General features: G+C 44.1%; 1 protein-coding gene across 1 annotated transcript in view; it reads left to right on the top strand.

Moving 5' to 3' along the window:
* SYN3 (synapsin III) overlaps positions 1 to 20,704 on the top strand; it is a 459,720-nt gene that overhangs the window by 130,385 nt on the left and 308,631 nt on the right.

Here is a 20,704-nt window from a genome sequence, read left to right as displayed (position 1 = left end):
AAAGTTAACTAACTATATGTTTCATTATAATCCATCCATTCTCCTAGTATATTTTTCCCCAGAGAGAAATGAAACAAGTCTACTAAGTGACTCACACAAGAATTTTCGTAGCAACTGAATTCATAGTAACCCCAAACTGGAAACAACCCAATGTCCATCAGCTGGTAGATAGAGAAACAAAATATGATACATCCACATAATGGAATGCTTCTCAGTGACAAAAAGGAACAAACCATTGGGAGATATATATTACTTTTCTATGCTGAGTAACAAATCCCTCTTCTCTAAGACTGCAGTCAAGATGTCATCCAGGCCTTGGTTCTTATCTGGAGGCTTGACTGGCAGTGGAACCACTTCTAAGTTCATGCAGGTTTTTAGCAGAATTCTTTCCCTCATGGCTTTAAAACCAAGGCTTTTCACTGGTCATCAACTGAGGCCACCCTCATATCCTGGTGGCTTCCTACTGTTTCTTGTCACATGGCCCTTTGCATAAGCCCTTGCACGACATCCAGCTCACTTCTTCAAAGCAAGGGAAAAAGAGAACAAGTCTGCTGGCAAGACAGAGACTTATATAAAGTAATGTGATCAGGAGAGTGATAGCCCATTACCTTTGAGTATTCTAGGAACAAGTCACAGATCCTGCGCATATTTAGAGGAGGGGCTCATATAAGTGCACGAACATGGAAAACAGGAGTCATGTTGGGCTACCTTTCAATCCATCCTCCATAACATACAACACAGAGTCTCAAAAATACTATGTTGAGCAAAGGAAGCTAAACAAAAAAGTGTACATAATTTATAATTCCATTTGTATGACATTCTAGAAAAAGCCACAGGACCAGATCCCTGGTCATTCAGGGATCAATGTTTGCCTAGGGAACAAGGGAACTGAGGGGGTTGGCTACAGAGGGCACAAGGTAAGTTTTCAGGTGATAAAAAGTACTTCTCTTGACTCGTGTGATAATTAGTTGGGCATATGCGTTTGTCAAAGCTCATCAGACTATGCATTTTAAATTGATACATTTTATTTTATGCACATTTTACCTCTGTCAAGTATTATTTTTAATGGCTTTATGAATGTCATATTTTTATCACCATTTGCCTATGAAGAAACTGAGGTCCAAAACTTTTGCATAGTCACACAGCTGGTGGAACTAGAATTCTAAGGCAGGTCTAACTGCAAAATCAATTCCCTTTTCCTCTATCCATAACTTCTTATTTTCTTGCAAGCTGCAGAGGCCTGGAAGGATAAAGAAAGATCCCCTAGGCCCTGCTTAGAGTGGCAGAGAGTCTCAAGCTTGTGTTTTCTGATTCCGAGTCAAGAGTTCTTTGTACTGCTAGGTCTGCCAGACTCCATTAAAGACTTGCAGCAGATTTTAAGAGTTATAAATGCATTTTTAAATTTATCCATATGTCTCATTATAAATACACTTAACAGTATTGTTCTCTTAAAACACATAATCAATCCTATGAGCCAGTTCTCATATGGCCGTCCATGAAAATAAGGGTTTCAGAAGGTATGCTGTATGCTGTTGGTTGCTTACCTTCTTTCTTCCCTACCAAATCCTGAGTCTATTCAGATGTTTGGTGGCCATATGCTTCAGGGAAACACAGGTCCTTCTCTGGTGCCAGGGGATGAATCTTGGTTCCTTTCAGCTAGTTTTAGTCTTTCTTTTCCCACTGAGAGATGTAGTTCTGACCAGTGAGGTCTGAGAGGCATCTGCTGGGGGGATTCTGGGAAGTCTACCAAGCTTCTTTAAAGTAATACAAGAAGGGGGTCCTTTCTGGCAGGCATGAGAGTATGACCCAGGGAGCTTGGGGGCTCACTGATGACACAAAGGGACAATATGAGGACAAAAACCTATCTCTGAGAATAAGAGTTAGAAGGATACAAAGCACTTAGGTCCTTGAGGATGAGGTTGAGCCCCCAATGTACTCACCCCTGTGACTCCCCCATCTCAGTGATAGAAGTAATACACTTTCTTTATTGACTTAATCATCACTGTTATTTGTAGCTCAAATCATTTTGCATACAGAAGATAAAAGCCGATACTGTCAAACATCTTTTTTTGCACCCAACTCCATGGCACATAACATTCTTATAAATACTTATTGGCACTATATTACATTCAAAGCTGTATGGCAGGCAATTGATGTTATATGCGCCAAGATTAGTTTCATTCTCATTGTTTATTGATAGCTACCGATTAGAAACAACCTCAATTGTCCATCTGATATTGGGTAAGTAAATTAGCAAAAATCCATATAATGAGACACAATTAAAAATAAAGAAGTATTGGGGCACCTGGGTGGCTCAGTGGGTTAAAGCCTCTGCCCTCGTCTCGGGTCGTGATCCCAGGGTCCTGGGATCGAGCCCCGCATCGGGCTCTCTGCTCAGTGGGGAGCCTGTTTCCTCTCTCTCTCTCTCTGTCTGCCTCTCTGCCTTCTAAAAAAAAAAAAAAAAAAAAGTATCTGCATTTGTACTGATATGAAAAGATTTCCTAGATATGCTGCTATATAGAAAAATAAAAGTCAGAATACTATATGGAAGACTTTGAAATTCATGGTCATGGAAAAGCATCTGAAGTTCCTTGCCAGGACTGTAGTGGTACAGGCAAGGAACTGGGAAGGTGGACACAAGACCCTAAACAGAATTTTCACCAGGGATGGGACCACTGAGGACATAAAGTGATAATAGCACTGTGAGAAGCTTGTTGCTATCAATGGCAGGAAATCTATGGGACCCACTGGTGGAGCTACAACATGGAAACATCTGGCAAGATCTGCTTCTTGAGGGGAAGCAGCAGGGATCAGGTGGTAATATAGCAGGGCTGCTGTATGTGCTCTCATGTACATGAATTCCCTATTTTTAAGCTATAAAGACATTTTAAAAAATCATATTTATAGAAACTCTGGTGTCACCAATGAATGCTGCTTACCTGTCAGCATCAATATTGAGCTAACATAACATTAATCAAGGGCTCTTTATGTGCCAGATGCCAGCCTCAACTCTATCAGGATTGGCTCATTTGATCCCTGTAGCCACACTATGAACTTCATTTTATTGTTACCATCCTAATTTTTACAGCTGGGTAAACTGAGGCATCAACATGTTAACTAATGTTTCAGGATCACATAGTTGGGTAAGTGGTATAGAAACAGGAATTGAGCCCAAAGTCCATGCCCAGAACACTCCACTAATCAACCTCTAGGGTTATTGGAAAGATAAAATGAACTCATGTGTGCTTAGTCAGTGCTTGCCTTAGCCAGTCATGCTCAAAGAGGAGTCTGTGCACCAGCAGTGTTAAAATTTTGTTAGAAGTCTATTAAAATCCTTAGATACATTGCCCAGGTTCAGCCATACTTGGCTTTATGTGATCACTGCACGCTGACATGTCTCTTAGATAGCATTGAGTATATGGAGTCCCACCCAGCAGAGGAGAGAATAAACCCATACCCTGGCTGAGCCTTGGGGAAACATACCTTGCTTTCTTGTTCCATAGCTATTCATTGACAATCACTGCACTAGGCCAATCAGAGGTATTTGATACGGTCTTAGGAGGTACTGAGACCCAACCATTCCCAGTCTGACTATGTAATCTATGCACATCAAAACCAGCTGAATAATTCTGCTCAATTTAGGTGCTCCATGGGACAGAGATCTCAAACTCCTTCCTTTCCCAGGGCCTGTCATATAATAGATGGTTAATAACAGTGCATTGAATGAGGATGTCATCACAGTTCACCTGGTGGTAGCTGTCTTTTACGCAGAGAACACCTAACAGAAGCTCTCAACATTGGCTGTCCATTATAATCATCTGGAGAGCTTCTAAAAATCCCCAGCCTCAAGCCAGTCACATCAGAATATCTGAAGGCGGGGGAGGAGAGGGAAGGACAAGGTGTGAATAGTTCTGAGAGCTCCCCAGGTGATTCCAGTGTGCTGCCAAGATGGAGGGCCCTACGCTAGAAGAAGCCAAATTGCAGAGGGTTGACTTGGAACTGCCAAGCCAGCAGAGTCACAGTTTGAGATGCAATGGGTAAAGCACAGATGGCTTCCTCGAAAGCTGCTTCTACCCTCTACATCTTTGATGGGTATATGAGTGGAGCTGGGAGCAGCCAAGATCCTGTCTTAAGAAGTTCCTGAGCACAGTGAAAGGTGCAGCTGGAAGCATTTATGCTGGAAACCCTGACTGGGTGATAGTCCTAAAAATTATTGCCATATGTCTCCAGCAGGGAGGGCAGGGCCCACATTTGTTCCCTCCATCCTCCACAGCCTTGCCTCCATCCACTGCTCAGTCTTCACCTATGGGGGCCCCTGGAGTGGCTCCATTTAGTTTAAGAATTTTATGGAGCATCTAGATTTCTTGCAATAGGCCAGGCCCTAGAAATACAGATATAAATCCAACATCACCCCTTCCCTGGTGGAATTCACAGCCCTGAGAGAGAAACAGGAAATAAATCTATAGCTAGGACGTGGTATGATAAGGGCCACGAGAATACTACAGAGGAGAGAGATCTTAGAGGAGGCGGGTGAAGAGGGGGCTTGAGGAGGTTCCAGAAGGCTTCTGAGAAGAAGTGGCAACAACACTGATGATTTTTTTTTTCTTTTGAGATACTCATACACCTTTTTTAAAGTTTGGAGTAATTTTAAACAGGTATAGTTGAACACATCAATTTATCGAATATTCACATTTTGCTGTGCTTTATTTTTTTTAAATTAACATATAATGTATTATTTGTTTCAGGGGTATGGTTCTGTGACTCATCAGTCTTATATAACACCCATTGCTCATTACAACACATACCCTCCCCAATGTCCATCACCCAGCCACCCCATCCCCTACCTCCCTACCCTCCAGCAATCCTGTTTGTTTCCTAAGATTAAGAGTCTTTTATGGTTTGTCTCCCTCTCTGGTTTCGTCTTGTTTCATTTTTTCCTCTCTTCCCCTATGATCCTCTACCTTGTTTCTTAAATTCCAGATGTCAGTGAGATGATAATTGTCTTTCTTTGACTTATTTCGCTTAGCATAGTACCTTCTAGTTCCATCCATGTGGTTGCAAATGGCAAGATTTCATGGTTTTTGATGGCTGTGTAATATACTTCAGAGACTTAAAAAAAAAACAATTCTAAACTATTTCATGCATAGAAAAAGTACAGAGAATACTATAACAAACACCCATATACTGAGGTGGTTGAGCTGCCATTCAGGAACCAGACTACCTGCCTCTGCAGTGTGACATTAGAGAAGTTACTTAACCTCTCTGTGCCTCTGTCTTATTTTTTTAAACCAAGCACCTACCTCAAATAGGTAATTGTCAGAATTAATTAAGGTAAATCTTTTAAAAAGAAAAATGTCCTCATACACACTCCATGCTTCATAAACGATGTTACCTGTACATTCATGACCCTGCTTGTTGAATCTTAACATTCTGCTGCATTTGTTTTAGATATTTTCTAATAAAGAGTATCCGATGACACAAACTTTTTAAGAACCCTCCGTACAGCCCCCCCCACCCCCTTCTGACTGCTAAGATAGAATAAAGTTAGCCAGAGGTCAACATGGAAAAGTCCACTGCAGAGCACAGAGCAGGGGAGCCCCCAGGCTTCTGAGGAAACCCTTCAATATGGTCAGAAAGGAAGGTGACCTATGGGCAAGGGAGGAGACTGGAGAGATGGCCGGGGCACATCAGGGAAGACCACCAAGAGCTCATACACTGTCCATGAATCCTACCTGGGAGCCCATTTCCCTTCACAGACCTCACATCCAACTCTACCCTGCCAGGAAATCCTCAGAGTCTCTTTTAATGGCTCCCTTCAAAACATTAACAATAACGAAAAAAACCCAAAAATAAAGAAACCTCTCCCACACTTGCTCCCCAATCTGGAAGATTCCACCATGTATGGGCCAGCATTGAGAAAAGAGGGGAGACCCACAGGGGCAGCAGGAAGGGGGCTTAGCCTCCCTGAAGTCACTGCCACCTGATTGCCCCAGAAGCAGGAAATGGGTGATTTAAGGCTATAGCCCAGCCAGGACCATTTAGCTCCCCTGGGCCCCAAGACGCTTGCACTGAGCAATTAGCTTGAGGAAGGAGTCTTCCTGGGAACTGTGTACCCCACCAGGTGGATATTCATGCCGAGTGAGCTGATAAGAAGGCCCCCTGACTTGTTCGATAGTTAACCTGATAGAAGTACATATGTGGCTTGTCAGGCATGGATATTTGTGGGGAAGCCTTGGGTGCAAGTATACACTACCGCCCAGTCTGCGTTGGAAATGTGTTCTCCCGTCACTTCCCAGCAGGACCATCATCTTTTATCTCAAAATGGGCTGTTCCCCATCCTTCCCTCCCCTCCACTTCTCCAGCATCCGTTCCAGCCGCTGCTGAGGAACAGCTGCTCTGAGGTCCGTCTCTCATCAGCTGCCTTATCTCCCTGATGAATAATGTTCCCCTTTCCTGAGCAGCAGCCTGGCAGGAGGCCTGCCCCAAGTGGAGCAGGCATGGAGCAGGCCGCTGACAGCCCTTGGAGCCCAGGCAGCTGTTGGAGAGTGGGGCAGTCCCCCAGCCCCCACATGGAGTGAGGACTGACACCCCTGCCTCACAGAGACATGCCACCCCGAGGCCCCGAGCCCGCCAGCCCTCGCAAGCAGCAGCTCACAGACTCAGCCATTCCAAGCACATCTCAGTCCCCATTCACCATGCTGGGTGCTGGGGGAAACACAGGCACATGGGACCTTCAGGGATGGGGTCTGTTGTGGGAGATTTGGTCTTTACCTACTAGTACAAACCTCCATACTGCAAGTTGAATCACTCCAGGTCTCGGTTTTCCACATCTGTAGAATGGGCTAATTGTGGTGTTGAGATGGCTGTGGTTCTCTGCTCTTCTTATCCCCTTTGCCAGCCAGCACACCCATCCTCCAGCACTGTGAGTGCCCCAGAGACAGTTGTACCTCTAGCTTCTAAAGAGCCTTTGGCTGATGGGCTGATGGCCACTGCATCCCTGACATAATCCAAAGGCTAACCTCCCTCTGTCATCCATCCCCTTTTGGTCAGGGGAGTTGGTAACTGAATGATCCTGGGGATGTAAAAACTGAGGCCTCTTTCCTCAGGGTGAGAGCTTCAGAGCCAGCCCTGTAGATCAGACTAAAACTGGGCTTTACTCACAACTACACCCCTTCCTGTCGTGCTTCCTTCACCCACTTCCCGCTTTGCTTCAAGAGCACACCCTCCCTCCAGGAATCACAGCTTTTTGTTGTTTTTTTTTTTTTTTTTAAAGATTTTATTTATTTGTCAGAGAGAGAGGAGAGCAAGCGAGCACAGGCAGACAGAATGGCAGGCAGAGGGAGAAGCAGGCTCCCCGCCAAACAAGGAGCCCGATGTGGGACTCGATCCCAGGACGCTGGGATCATGACCTGAGCCGAAGGCAGCTGCTTAACCAACTGAGCCACCCAGGCGTCCCGAATCACAGCTTTTTGGAAGCTTGTTTGGGGCTTGACTTCTAGGAGACCCAGCCCTAGATAAGCACCTACTTCACAGGGGCTTTATGTGAGGATTTGAAGAGATAAGGTTTGAAAAGCCCCTTGGTGCCTGGGACTCGGCAAGTACTCAGTAGCTGGTAATCTTGATTCTTATGAACTACTGCTATGTGACAGAATGTCACAAGGGAACTTGGACAGACACAACAGAGAGGTGGGTGTTGAAAGCCTTGGTTCTGAGTCTGGATTGGAGGGCAGTCATCCCAGGAAAGGCCCCTGGAGGTCACTTAGCCCACTTTCTTTGTCCCAGTAAGGAAACGGGACCCAGAGAGAAGCAGCAGTCTCAGAGACCCATGACAAGTCAGGGACAGAGCTGGACTAGCTCATGTCTTGCTCTTTTCCCCTCACTCTGCCTGCCATTTTGGCATCTTCGGATCCTCTTTTTTCCTGGGAGTTGTTGAAGTGTTGTTGACTTTAAATGGTCTGAGACCCTGAGAAGTAAAGCCAGAGAGCACTCCTTTCCCATGTGGATCCCTAGAGCACCTACTGCGTTTGGGACACCTGCTAGGCACTCAGGGAAGGATCCACAAACATAAATACCAACCCCTGGTTGTTACAGAGAGCTTCACCATTTTTATAGTGTGTGTGTGGGTGTCTGTGGGTGTTGGTTAGTTAACACTAGTTTTCCCGAGAAGTGAATAATCCAGCTCATTCTACAGGAGAGGTATTATTAAAAGCAATCTTTTAAAGATCTTTAAATCAGGCAGGTGGGCAAGGGTATTTCTGGACTCACTGTGTTTCCATATTAAACACTAAGAAATATTCTTAATTTCCACAGTGCTCTGTCTGAATGGTATCCCTTTGATATCCCTTTCATTTTCCCCAAGGGTGTACAGAGTTTCAAACACAAGACAAATCAAGTCTTCTGGGGGATAGCTGTGATCCCATGTGGTTAGAGTATACTGCATATTCCAGGGAATGGCCTCAGTGGAACTCGAGAAGTAGACCAAAACCATACTGAATGTAAGACATTGTGTATCATTCAAAAGTGTTTGGGCTTTGATCTACAAACAGTGGGCAGCATTCAGAGCCCTCTGTCCAGGATGCTGACATGGTCAGATGTGGGTCCTACAAAGATCTCTCTGGGCACTGTGAAGAAGAGACTTGAGGGGCAAGGCAAGACCTCTGTCCCCAGGAGATACCCTTGAACAGGTGAAGAGTTAAGTAGATGGCCACAACTTGTGAGCTGTCAGAAGACATCATATGGATAATTTCCACGTGACTAAGACACAACTGAGGGTGACAGGAATGGAAGATAAGGAGAATTCACTGAGGAAGTGGGGTTTGAGTTGAGCAAGTTTTCGAGAGGCAGATTCCTAAGCATGGGGAGTGGCAAGGACAGAGTGCATTTGTGAGCAAATAGAAGATGAATGTGAAGGGCAGCAGAGCCAGGGGCCAGGCAGAGGAGATGCAGCTAAGAGGAGAACCAGACCACTTTCTGAGGAGCACTGAGTACCAGGTAAAGAAGTAGGAACTCCCATCTGTTGGCAGGAAAGGCTCCTGGAGGGCTTTGAGCAGCAGCCAAGTAGCATGAAGAAAGCACGATTTGAAGATCAGTCCAAGAGTGGAATGCAGAAGTGGTTGGCAGTGGGAGTGTTACCTCCCCAAGTTGCAGATCATGCACTGACCACTTCCAGGCCACATGACCTGTCCAGGAAAGTTGGATTTGTCCACCCAGTGTGGTCCAGCACTTTTACAAAAGGCAGATTTCATGCAAAAGATCTCCTAAAAGGCAGGTTTCTGGCTTCATTTTATTTATTTATTTTTTTTAAAGATTTTATTTATTTACTTGACAGAGAGATCACAAGCAGGCAGAGAGGCAGGCAGAGAGAGAGGAGGAAGCAGGCTCCCTGCTGAGCAGAGAGCCCGATGCGGGGCTCGGTCCCAGAACTCTGAGATCATGACCCGAGCCGAAGGCAGCGGCTTAACCCACTGAGCCACCCAGGCGCCCCTCTGGCTTCATTTTAAAAACAGAGGATTTGGTAAAACCAGACCCAAGTATTTCCACGTGGACTGTGGAGTTGGTTCCACGTCCGCTGCTGGAGTTGGGTCTCCATGGTCTTCTTTAGGTGCAGCCTTGAGTTTCATGAGATTTTCCCCCATAGAAATCCTGCTTTATTTATTTTTGGTGCCAGTCTGCATGGTGATTTTTAAAACTTCTTTTGAATGAGTCATCAACATTTAAGTTTTTGAGGATTTCATATAAATATCCAGATTTGGGCTTCAACAAAAAGTCATTAGGGCCACCTGGGACCTCATTCCAACGTGGCCATAATGGCTGGAGTTCAGGCTGTTCTCTCATTCACCAGCCCCCTCTACCCTGCCTTGCTCTCTGTAGAGGCCTGTTAGCTGCCATTCCTCAAAGAGATTATGCTTGCCTATAAAGTATGAAATGTTTCTTGTACTCGAGTCATTACCAAAAGTGGGAAAATGAAAGGTGGTACAAGGTGTGTGCCAGAAAGGCCAGAGAGTACATTGTGGAAATTAAGAATAGTTCTATGTGTTTACTATGGAAACAGAGTGTGTGTTACTACTGGACAAGCTACTGGACAAGGCTAACCCACTTCATCCAGCCCTGAGGTCACCTGCTTGGGTCCTGTGGCATTTAGCTTTGGAATCCCTGGTGTAGAGGCGGGGAAATTAAATAACACTCAACAGTCTGGATTCTGAGCCAGGCCCTGTGCTACAGAGAGGAATAAGGTAAGAGACTATGACCCCAGGGACTAGGAGCTGAGGGTCTATTGAGGTGTCCTGGAAATGAGGCAATGGGAGGGAAATGAGAGCAAGAGGAGGACACTTCTGGAGGGGAGAATCAGCAACATTGGTGGCTCCTTAAACAGTTGGTGTCAGAGAGAAGAATTGCAGATGGCTTCAGGGTGATAGATCCTGAGATCCTTGGAGCATGGTGGGTAAGAGAAGTCAAGCGATCCACTTTGAGGGAGGCTGATAACTTGGGCCCCAGCACAGGGATTGTTAAGTGCTGAGTTTTCAGGTAGGTGGACAGTGCTGGTTGCATCATGGTTATGCACATTGGCTTTGAATCACTCAAGTCTCATGTGGACCTTGTTCTTGCTTTGCTTAATCTCTCCATGCCTTAGTTCCTTAAAAATACTCCTTTCCATGCAGGATCATAGTGGGGATTAAAGATAGCTTAATTAAAGCTTAAAAATGACTCCTGGCACAGAGAGAGTGCTCTCGAAACCTGAGTCATTTTCACTATTGCCTTTGAGGACAAGGTGGCAAACCTCCTGAACAGAGATGATTCCATAGGCAAAGAACCAACATGGAGGCTTGCAGAAAAGCCGCAGGAAGGGAGAAAATGGTGAAGTGAAGAGCCAGGAAGAAGTATCTGGAAAACAAGCGGAGAGGGTGTCTTTGAGGCAGAGAGGAAGTGTTTGGGAGGGGAAGACAAAGATCATGCTGCAGAGGCCACAGAGGAGCTTTACAGCAGGGGTTCACCACTGGGAGAAATTTGCTGCCCAGAGGACTCTTGACAATGTTTCCAGACATTTCAGGTTCTCACAATAGGACATGGGGGTGCTATTGTATTTAGTGGGTAGCAGCCAGGGATGTTCCTGACACTGTGCAATGCACAGGACGCGCCCCCCCCAACAAAGAATTATCCAGCTCTAGATATCAATAATGCAGAGATTGGGAAACCCTTCTCTAGAGCCAGGAAGCTATCAGATTTGACTCATGGTTACACCACAAACAGATGTGTGACTTGGGCAAGTTTCTCAACCACTCTGTGCCTCAAGTTTCCTTCTTTGGAAAATGGAGATGATAACACCTGCTGTCAGACTTAAATCAATGACGATATATAGAGGGCTTGGAATAGAGGCTCTTGGTATGTTAGCTATTATTAGAAATCAGGGAAAATGAGGACATAGCAGAGGTCATTGCATCTCAGTTTGGCATTTTGGAGTGACCTCAATGTGATTTCAGAGAGGTGGAGAGGAGGCTGAGCCAGATGCAGAGGGTTGTAGAGATAAGTACATAGGAATTGGGACAGCAGGCATAGACTGCCCTGTCCAACAGTTGTAGCAATGGAAGAAAGAAGAGGCTAAGCATATGGCCACCAGGCCAAGTAGAAGAGCTTGCCTCACATTCATTTATCAATGCCAACCTAAAGTTTTGGTTAATGCCCGAACTGTATTATAGTTGACCCTTGAACATAGAAGGTATTAGGGGCGCTGATCCCCTGCACAGCCAAAAATTTGTATATATAACCTCCAACTCCCCCAGAACTTAAATACTAATACCCTCCAGTTGATGAGAAGCCTTATCAATAATATAAACAGTCAGTTAACACCTACCTTGTGTACTATGTTTATCTATATTCTCACAGTAAAGTAAGTTAGAGAAAATATTATTAAAGAAATCCTAAGGAAGAGAAAATACATTTATATTATTGTACTATGTTTATAAAAAAAAAATCTGAGTATAAGTGGGCCTAAGCAGTTCAAACCCATGCTGTTCAAGGGTCAACTTGGTCATTGGAAATTTTCAAAACAAAAGAAATCACCGGAAGTCTCACCACCTTCACAAAATAGGAATTTTCCATCTCTTCTTCCAGGACCATCATTTTTACTGTGTTCCCTTTTCCATTGTTTTATGTCACATGAAATTGTCCCATAAGCATTTTCCATGATATTACATCATTGTTATATGTGTCATTTTTTTCCAAAATGAAGATAACCTCATTGTTTTTTCCTGGTTATAAAAATGCTCTGTGCTCCCCCCTCCTTTTTTTTTTTAATGCAGATAGTACCAAAAAGTCTGAAGAAGAATTTAATAACCCCCGTTTTCCATCCCACCCTTCAGAAATAACCAGGTTAGCATTTTGGTAAACATCCTTCCAAATACATCTCCTTGCATTTATCAATGTGTTGATTTGTTAATTCTTCCATGTACATACGAACATTCCTTAACCAGCAATTCATTCTCAGCCTTAAAGCAGAGGTTTCTTTATTGTTGGGGTTGGGGTTGTGTCTTGGGAAGTGGGGAGGCAGCTGTGGGGAGCCACATACAAGAGCAAAGAAATCCAGGAAGCTCTGAAGGTGGCTAGGATATGCTGCCTAGGTGTGCAGTGTACTCGTGACCACAGGCTGCTGTGGCCGAGCACCACAGGCTGGGTGACAAGCAAGAGAAATGTAGTGTTGCACAGTTCTGGAGGCTGTGAGTCTGTGGTCAAGGTGTGGTCAGGGCCACACCCCCTTCTCAGTGATGCAGGTGACAGTCCTTCCTTGCCTCTTGCCAGGTTCTCATGTTGCCAGCAGTTCTTGGCATTCCTTGGAGTGGAGACATATCACTCCAATCTTTGGTTCCTTTGTCACATGGCATTCTACTTTTCCTGTGTGTCAGTATCCAAATTTCCCTTTTCTTCTAAAGATACCAGTCATGGGATGAGGACTCAGTCTACTCCAGTATGACCTCACCTTGACTTGATTAAATCTGCAAAGACCTATTCCCAAATAAAGTCACTTTCACCCGTAGCAGGGAGTAAGACTTTGGTGTATCTTTTTGGGGGACACAGTGTAATTCATAACATGTGGGATCTCCAGAGTGATGGAAGAAGAGGATAGAGCAAGGATAGAGCAGTGAGGACTCCTTCTCTGAAATGAAAGGGAAGGAGGAGACCAGGACAGAGAGATGGAAGATTCTTGAGACTTGAGAAGGGAGATGAGGAAGCCTCCTTCCTCCAGCAAGTCATGTCTGTGTTTTATTAACCTCCTGATGGTTCACAAAGGGGGCCCCGGGATTCTTCAGAGAGCCCAGCCATCCATACACCCCATGGGCCCCCTTCCCCACCGTCATCATGCCGTGCAGCTGGCAGCCGCTGTGCAGGCCCCACAGGCCTCACTGCAGCATCCTGTTGTCCGCTCCTTGCCAGACTCTTGGTTGGCTGCCACCTAATTTCTTTTCAGCCTGGACTAATTTCTTGCAGTCCTCAGGCTGGCGGGAGGCATCCCTAATTCCCAAAGCCCTTCCATATGGCCCTCCATCTGCAAAGTGTACACAATCTCCTCTGTTTTATCCTTGTCGCAGGACAGTCATCCATAAGCCTTCAGGAGCATGGAGACCATTGCAGTGTTTTGATCTCCTCCCTTCTTCTCAGGACATCCGTGCTCATTTCTCTAGGTCTCCTTTCTCTGGATTCTGTACCCAGGGTTGAATTTTCAGACATGGAGGGGGATGGAGAAGGATCAAGAAGTGTGGAGATGCTTCAGAAGAAACCAGAAGCCACTCTGCTGGTAGACACCAATGTCAGAAAGCCTGGAGCCTTCCCAGACACAGCTGGGGTCAGATCTGGTGTGATGGGTCATGTGATCCAAAACAGCAGCATCCCCACCCGTTGTCATTCTGACTCTTGGGGAACAAGGGACCATTACAAAATTGCAGTCAAGTGGCTGAGAATAATGAGGCTTCTGCTTATTAACTTATGTCCCAGGCAAAGCCCAGCCAAGATCTGTTCTTGCTACCATAGGCTTCTGCATATTTGAGGGAGTCATTACACTTCTCTGATAGTTAAAAGTCACTCAGCCCTTGGCTGCCTGTCTCTTGACACTCCCTGATGCACCCCGTAATCTCCGGCACTGCATCACCTATCCCATCTCTACCATTTAATTATATGTTGTCCTTGATTTCCTCTTCAATGCTGACAGCCACTCAGATCTGGAATCAGGAAAGCAAATAACATAGCTCATATTTAAAGCCAAAAGTACAATAAAACCCAGGTATAGGCTCCAGCCAGGATGTGTGATATTGAAGGCAACCTTCTTGCCCAGGCATGAAAGACACAGGGCTTGGACCCAGTGGGACTTTGGAGACAAGGACGCAGTAAGAGGCTCATGAGAGCTGTTGAGATTTCTTACCCAGCCTCATCTCTTGCCACCACTTCAGACCTTATACTCAGTATCCTTATACTCCTGTAACCAATTGCAAACTTTGCCACTTCTTCCCATTATCAGTCAGAGCAAAAGTAATGGCAAGCAACTGACCCAATTCACCAGTGAAGACAACAAAGGGAACTTAATAGGTCATATAACTCAGAAGAAAAAGATGGAGACAGGGGCCATTCCCTCTACCTGGAACACCTCCAAAACCTTGCCCAAAGGACAAACCCCAACTCTTTCTTCAAGACCCAAGCCTTCCAGCATACGCTGACCTCACACTCACCCCCAGACAGAGATGAATACCTCTTTGGTCCACCAAATCTTCGAATCTTCTACATGCTTCTATTATTTCACTTACTTACTGCGGCACTTTGTAAGTCCTAGTCCTTTGGAACTGCACCCAACTCCTCTTGGATTGTGAGTATCCTAAAAACAGGGATCATGTCCCTGTCATCTATCTCAGAGTCTCCGGCCTCTACCAGGGTGCTTGGACCACTGCCAGGGCCTAAGAATTGCTGGTGGCCACATCCTTGGATTTTGGGATAATATTAGGACTTGGCCATTCCCCAACTGAATAGAGAAGCTGAGGTGCTGGGTATGGAGGGAGGGACTTCATGCCACAGGTCGCCTGGTTCAAGTTACTAATTTTTCTGCATTCCTTGCAAATCCCTCCTATCACAGACTGTCAGGAAGGACCTGTGCATTCTATGCAGCAGTGAGTAGCAGCATTTGAAGTAATATGTGCCTGGTTTGCCCAGGTTTATCACTCATAGGAAGTGTTTATTTTTCACATATTATACTTGAGAATCTGAAGAGGTCATGGGGTCCATCCTGAATTCCCTAGGGTTAAAACTTTCTTGATAATGTTAATATATCTCTAGGAATACAGAGCATCTTCCCTTGTAAGGTAGCCCCTAGCTGTTAGGGGCCACATGATACATCCTGGCAACTCTATCAGCACCAGTTCTCTTCTCTAGGAGTACAGGTAAAGAGGTCCTTCATTTTTCCAGTGGTCATTTCACTTCTTGCCCATTCATTTATTTCCTCATTTACACATGCATTCATTAACTTGGTCATCCATTTAACAACATTGGTATGCTCTATTTTGTTCAAGACAGGCAGATCTTCTGTTCTCATTTGGCTGTCATCTTTAGCGGGGAAGAGACAGATAATAAAAAAACTAAGTAGATAAACTGGAGAAATAAAATTGCCACAAGTGCTGTGAAGAAAGGAAAGTAGGACAATATGGGGTTTGACGCAAATTTCAATAGAGAGACCAAGATCAGTATCTTTGTGGAAATGAACCCTAGCTAATGAGTAAGTGATAAGGATGAGGCCCCCTGGGCACCATTTGGGGAAGAGCGTCAGGAGAGAGTTAGAGGAAGAGAAGGTGTCAGTGTGGCTCAGTGGAGGTGAGGGAGGGAGAAAGGTAAAAAGTGAGGATAGAACAAATAATCCAATCAAGAAATGGACAGAGGACATGAACAGACATTTCTGCAAAGAAGACATCCAGATGGCCAACAGACACATGAAAAAGTGCTCCATATCACTCGCCATCAGGGAAATACAAATCAAAACCACCATGAGATATCACCTCACACCAGTCAGAATGGCTAAAATTAACAAGTCAGGAAATGACAGATGCTGGCGAGGATGCGGAGAAAGGGGAACCCTCCTACACTGTTGGTGGGAATGCAAGCTGGTGCAACCACTCTGGAAAACAGCATGGAGGTTCCTCAAAATGTTGAAAATAGAACTACCCTATGACCCAGCAATTGCACTGCTGGGTATTTATCCTAAAGATACAAACGTAGTGATCCGAAGGGGCACGTGCACCCGAATGTTTATAGCAGCAATGTCTACAATAGCCAAACTATGGAAAGAACCTAGATGTCCATCTACAGACAAATGGATAAAGAAGATGTGGTATATATACACAATGGAATACTATGCAGCCATCAAAAGAAATGAAATCTTGCCATTTGCGACGACGTGGATGGAACTAGAGGGTATCATGCTTAGCGAAATAAGTCAATCGGAGAAAGACAACTATCATATGATCTCCCTGATATGAGGGAGAGGAGATGCAACATGGGGGGTCGAGGGGGTAGGAGAAGAGTAAATGAAACAAGATGGGATTGGGAGGGAGACAAACCATAAGTGACTCTTAATCTCACAAAACAAACTGAGGGTTGATGGGGGGAGGGGGTTGGGAGAAGGGGGTGGGGTTATGGATATTGGGGAGGGTATGTGCTATGGTGAGTGCTGTGAAGTGTGTAAACCTGGCGATTCGCAGACCTGTACCCCTGGGGATAAAAATATATGTTTATAAAGCTGTAAAAAAAAAAAAAAAAAAAAAAAAAAGAAAGGATGAATACCCAAGTTTTGTAGCAACATGGACGGGACTGGAAGAGATTATGCTGAGTGAAATAAGTCAAGCAGAAAGAGTCAATTATCATATGGTTTCACTTATTTGTGGAGCATAACAAATAGCATGGAGGACAAGGGGAGATGGAGAGGAGAAGGGAGTTGAGGGAAATTGGAAGGGGAGGTGAACCATGAGAGACTATGGACTCTGAAAAACGATCTGAGAATTTTGAAGGGGTGGGGGGTGGGAGGTTGGGGGCACCAGGTGGTGGGTATTGTAGAGGGCACGGATTGCATGGAGCACTGGGTGTGGTGCAAAAATAATGAATACTGTTATGCTGAAAAAATAAAAAAATTAAAAAAAAAAGTGAGGATAGAGAGGTGGGTAGGGGTCTTGTTGCCATGGTAAGGAGCCTAGGATATGCTGTCAGAAAGAGGAAGCCTAGAAGGGGTTTTAAGCAGGGAAGGGCTGTAGAATTTTGAAAGAGCACTTTGAACATAGCATCTTGAGGTAGATTTCCAAATCCTTAAAGACAAAGAGGGGGTGACTACTACTTTTATTTCAAAGAATTAGAAAGATTCCAATTTAGAGGTGAGTTCTTGAAGTCCTGGAGAGAAAGCACATCATAATATCTGGGACTGGAATGGGGCCATCCCAGCACAGGCCCTCAGATACTTCTCTTGGACGATATCTTGGAAGGGCTCCCTCTTTTTCTAGATAGCCAGATTTTCCCCCCAGGCTGTGTCTTTCTTATGACTTCTCCACAAACACTGAAAACCTGGCAGGCTAGCCAGCATGAAAACTTTAATTATTTCCTCCTGGGGCAGAATGGAGTTACCCCCAATGAGACACCAGGTTTGCCACCGCTGTTATCTGTGGGGGAAACCACACTGCTGGGAGTAAGGAGTGTCTCCTTGTGAGAACCAGGGGCCTGGAGGACCCTCTGATCATCAAAGCAGAGAGAGAAATCAAAAGGGAAAGACTGATAGATTTGACTAGGAGGGAATGAAAAATGTGTTTATATGGTTTTTTGAAGATGCATAGCCATAAAAAAAAAGGGAAACAAACAAACAACTAGTAAAAATATTGCCACACAGGACAGTGTGATAAAGGACAGCACCCTATACACAGAACTCTGTGAGCAGACTTTTACAGAAAAGAAAATGCACATCGTTAATGAAAGTACTCAAGCTCACTAAAGTCACAGAAATGCAAACTAAAATAGCAGTGGGGATATAGGGTATCTTGGGGGAAGTTACTTATCAAATTAAAAAAGTGTCTGCTGTGCTGGGGAAGCCATAGTGATGTGGACACTGTCATGTGCAACCGGCGGCTTAGGTCTTTAGAAAGGGGGACATGTTTGGGTATTAAAAAAAAAAAAATTCATACCCCTTAAGCCAGTAATCTCACTTCTTAAAAATCTATCTTAAGGAAATAGTTAAAAAGGAATTCATTGATTTGTGTGCAAACATGTACATGTATGAAGTGTTGGAAACAGCCTACTTGATAATAGTGGATGACAAGTTGACTTCATTATGGTATATCCATTCAGTAGACTGTTGGGTGGCTGTAAGAAACAATATTTTTGAAGATATTTTGAAGATTTGAAGATATTTTGCAGACAAATGCTCACACTAAAATATTATTTGGAAAATAGAAAGCATGAAATCAATTATGAGTATGAATGTACATTATATACATTAAAAATAGATCATCGGATTGTAGTGTACATATAAGGAGACATATAAAAGGTTATTAGGGATTTTCTCCCACTGAGAATTACAGGTAATTTTGTTTACTTTTTTGTGTTTTCAAAGTGTTTTTTCCTTTTACACGGCAAACATATATTGCTTTTAAAATCAGGTAATAGCAGAAAATAGTTATATTTTGTGAGTGCAGTCATCATCAGTTCCCTATTAGAAACACACCACTTGCCTCTTCCTCCCTTCTTTCTCTATTGCTGTAAGAGCCAGCAAATTGGAACACAAAGAGCAGGAAAGCCAGAGGAGAGACCTGGGTGTGACGTGCTCTGGCATGGTTTTGCCTGGGACACATCACTGCCTTGCTATGGGCTTCAGTTTCCCTGTCTGTAAAATACATTAGTTGGACTGGTTCAGCTCTAAGAATGAAATAACGATATAGACCTAATAATTACAAGCTTCTAACCCAACTCTGACCCTAACTACAGAGTGACATGATTGACCATCTCCATGACCACAATGTCAGCCATACCCAACATGTTACCATCCACCTGGTTCCCTGGAATGAGTTACAGCTCCATGGGGGAGAACTTTACCATTTCCTTTAGGGACAAGAGGATGATGTTCATGTACATTATTCATTCCTTCAACATGTACTTATTTCACCACTGCTCCCCTGGCACCAGACCCTGAGGTGTACAAGGAGACCCAAGCTCATACCAATTTGAGAAGTATCTGCACCTGCAGCTCATTCTTTCCTTCTGTCTCCAATGGGGCAAGTCCTTTCCATTTGACAGTTATTTTAACTTGAATTTGAATTATTTAAAGAAAAATAGTTTATTTGAAGCTAAGTGTCTAACTGAGGTTGAGCATATTATACCATTTTAAGGGTAAACCACCTATGCACTGTGAAGCTGATTTTCTTGTGTGACCTAGAAGTGAGGGATCTAGAAAAAGATGGATCCTTGGCAGTGCAAGTAAAAGAGTGTATGAATTCATTCACCTGGAGCCATGTGATGGAGGGAATGTGGACTTGGAGTGATCACCCGAGTTCACACATGGCTCTCCTGCTTCCCAGCTTTGTGACTTGGGGAAGTTTGTAACTTCTCTGGGCTGTGTGTTCCCATCTACAAAGTGGGGACATAGTCCCAACCTTACCCATGTCTGCTCGTGAATACTAATCAGTATCACGTCTCCAAAGGGGCCCAGCAAAGAGACTGCCATGTTCTTGGCCATCACATTAATATTCTTGCTGCTTTCCAGAGGCTGCTACTTTAAAGAGACAAGACATGTTTGAAATATACAGATTATGTATGAATGTACACATACTATGTGTGTGTGTGTATGTGTATGTGTATATGTATATATACATACCATGATGCATGGTAGTTGAGAATTAGGACCATGAGGCTACACGTATCTGAATCTGCCATGTACCTGCAGCATGTCTTTTTGAGCAAGTGACTTAATCTTTGTGAGCCTCTGGGTGCTGTTGACACAAAATGAACAAATTTTGGAATAAAAAAAGAGTTATTCAAGCCCAAGAGTATACACAATCTTCACAAAGAAGAGAGTGTTCTGGTAAGGGAACATTTGATGTAGGTTTATATATATTTTGCATAAAAAGTTGCAAATTATTAGACAAAGAACATTTCAGAAAGTTGCAGGCCTTATCTTAAGTTTCTAATATTTGCAAGGCTGTGGGACTTGAGTCTTACTGGAACCAGGGAAGTTTCTTACTTTTTCTTATCTTTGTGTTCAGAATGTTCCTTTTTGGTTATTTTCTTTAACAAAGCAGATATACACCATGCGCGCTTGGGGCAGACATAGAGCCTGTGCTTTGAGGTTTCGCCGAGTCATTTTGACCTTGGTAAATGTTAGAGTATAGCTTCCCTGGGAGCTGAGGAGCAGGGCCCACAAACGTTGAAAGTTGAAAATTTCCTTTATCAGTGCTCCTCTGTAAAATGGAGTTTCTGGCAGCACTGCCCACGTTCTTGGGCAGTTATGAGAGTTCAGTAAGGTACTAGGTGCTGCCTTATAAAATGGAGGTGCATTCACATTTTCCTCTGATAATAAATGAATATTTGTTCAATATAGAAAATCTAAAAAACCACCTAAAAAAGAAAATGAATAAAATATCAGTTCTTTTCAGCCCTTTCATTTTGTTGCTGCTGTGTGTTTGCATCCAACTGTCCCCATCCACACTCC

This window comes from Lutra lutra, chromosome 8, assembly GCF_902655055.1.
Source record: "Lutra lutra chromosome 8, mLutLut1.2, whole genome shotgun sequence".
NCBI classification, from domain to species: Eukaryota; Metazoa; Chordata; class Mammalia; order Carnivora; family Mustelidae; genus Lutra; species Lutra lutra.
This window is presented reverse-complemented; position numbering and strand designations above follow the sequence as displayed.